The sequence below is a fragment of the Branchiostoma floridae genome, chromosome 13 (assembly GCF_000003815.2).
Source record: "Branchiostoma floridae strain S238N-H82 chromosome 13, Bfl_VNyyK, whole genome shotgun sequence".
Taxonomy (NCBI): Eukaryota; Metazoa; Chordata; class Leptocardii; order Amphioxiformes; family Branchiostomatidae; genus Branchiostoma; species Branchiostoma floridae.
The window spans coordinates 1,367,798-1,370,469 of record NC_049991.1 but is presented as its reverse complement, the minus strand read 5'-3'; positions in this window follow the sequence as shown (position 1 = coordinate 1,370,469).

Below are 2,672 nucleotides of genomic sequence, written 5' to 3'. Positions count from 1 at the left end.
CTTGTTCGTCAACAGTCATGCCTGACAAGGCTGGAGGTACATGAGTCGAGTCTGAATAAAGCAGCCGGCCGTAGCAAAAAAACTTTTGTCTTCCTATCCCCAAGAACCACCACATCAATGTATTTACCACATTCACCGTATTTAAAGCAAGATTGTTTTTTCTTTCATATTACTGTATTAAAATATGCTATTCCAGGTGATCAACAATGATTCTTAGATTTTTTGCTTTTACTACCAATTTTTACAGTGGTGCTCCTAAATTTTTGCTGGTGCTCCTAAGTTTTTAGAGTTAGGAGCGCAGTGCTCCTAGGCCAAAAAGTTAGTCTGGAGCCCTGACAGTACTTTTCTTATGGACTCCAATGATTATCCTATTAGGGCACCCTACCCTTACAGTACATGTGCAATTTACAATAATTGAATTTATACTTTTAAGGGAAGCTTAGGCCTGTCATGAAATTTATGAATTTTGTGTTTATGTTCCTGACTTGCACCTACATGTACAATCAAATTGGCTTAGATACTAATAAACCCTAAGTGGTGATGTTAAAGAATTAAAGAAAAAAATGAAAGAAGTAACCATGCCCAAGCTTCTGTACCTCTGAAAAATATGAGTAGCCACTGAAGGAAATTCATTTTCTTGAAGTGAAGTTCATTCATAGGTCAGTTATTTCTAATGCCAGGCATCTCCAGCAACAGTCAATAAAACTAGGAAAACAAAACAATAAAAAATGCCTCCATTATATATCTGTTTTATATACATAGTTAAAGTCAAGTCTGAAACATCTAATGAAATCTAATGCATTGTTTAACAGTTTCAAAACAAAATTAAATGCATAAAGAATGCTTCCTGTCATTGTCAAGGCCATTCCTGCAGAAATTCCTGCAGGAAATATTCTTCCTGCAGGAATTTACCTTTCTCCTGCAGGAATTTCTGCAGGAATGCCTGCAGCATTCCTGCAGGAAAAACGCTTCCTGCAGGAATTCCTGCAGGAAAAACGCTTCCTGCAGGAATTCCTGCAGGAATTCCTGCAGGAAGAAAATTTTCAAAATGAATATTCATGAAAGTTATTATCATATTTCACAACTGTACATCATACTTGTCAATCATATGTAAAGACTTTGCACCAAGTGCTTTTATATTGAAAATATTAGCACATTTCAAAATGGGAAAAACGGAATTCCAATCTTAAGATGGAGCTTCTTATATGGTAAAATGTGTGTAACGTGAAAGTGGGAAATGTAACCGTTATATTTCATTTTATGCATTTATTGCCCATGAAGATTATGTTACTGAGCTGATATAGATTTCTCAAGAAAAGACAAGCTGTAAGCTTTCTCCTGTTTTGAAGGAATGTCTCTTGCAAAGGAAGCATCAGAAAGGAGAACGTCATGTTGAAATAGAAAAGCCTTTCAGCTGAAATGGGCCGTTCAAAAAATAACTGAGGAAGGGGGGGGTGAAGAGGTCGGATTTTACGTTAGTGGGTGTGGATTTTGTTGGCTTTGGATTGAAGGGGGTTTACAAGAACTTGAAAGCAGAAAACCCTGGACTTGGATGAAATTATAGGGGGTCAAGTCACTTGGATAAAATTTTTAAGGGGCCAAGGCACCTGGATATGGATGAAATGAAAGGGGGTCAAGGTACTAGGATAATAATGAAAGGGAAGTCAGAAAGTAGAAAATCCAAGCTCTTCAACCCCCCATCCAATTTTTTTTGAACAGCCTAATACTAGTAGTCAGTTCAGCACCCATGACAGTCTGTAGTCACTAACTCACCAGTAGTCATACCTGGGTACAATCTTTTCTCGTGTATGTAATCGATGTTATCAGGACATGTCAGGAATTTTGACATAGTTTAGGATACTGTAATACAATGATCACAAAGCGGATTTTCGACAGCCCAAGCGTCATTCACGCCTTCCCGACAGCGCGACACCCACAGAGATTACTCTCCAAGCAAAGAGGGAAGGAAGGCCGAGGGGGCCGGCCCAGTGGATTATGTTACGTTTCCCTGGTTACGTTTATTCTTCCCTCAACCTCTGCTTGGAGAGTAACAGAGATGGTTCCTTTAGGCTTGTCGGCCGCCTTTGATGTGCCAAAAAGTTTCGCCATCTAGCGGAAGGCGTGGTCTTCAGCTCGAGAGTGGCTCTATTTCCAATTTCCATTGTGTTGTGGGTATTGTGAGTACCAGACCCTCACGGGAAAGTGTCAATTAGCTGCAGGCGTGTCCACTGTCGCCGGCTACTAACGTTAGTATCTCGTTGGGCGAGGCGTTGGCATGGCGACGCAGCGTGGGAACCGTTCCATGCCATCGAAGCATATTTCGTCAAGAATCCATCCTTGGATTACAGGTTAAATGCATTTGCGATTTCGGTCTCAAATAGGCCGACATACAAGAAAAAAGAGTAGGAACAATTACCCATATACAACTATACAGCCAGAATACAATCGTCTAGTCACGTGACCTGTGCTGAACTTTCAACCCCCGGGTCACGTTCATTAGCTGAGGAAAATGGTGAATGCCGTCTGAAAGCTCCTTTGCTTACAGAACTTTGTCGTGTGTTTAACAGTTTTAATTCTTCCTTGTACTATGCAGAGCGTTATTGTACCAAGGAGTCAGTCTTTCACATCCATGAGCTTGCAATAAAACAAGTTAAAGCTCTTCCCTCCCTCTG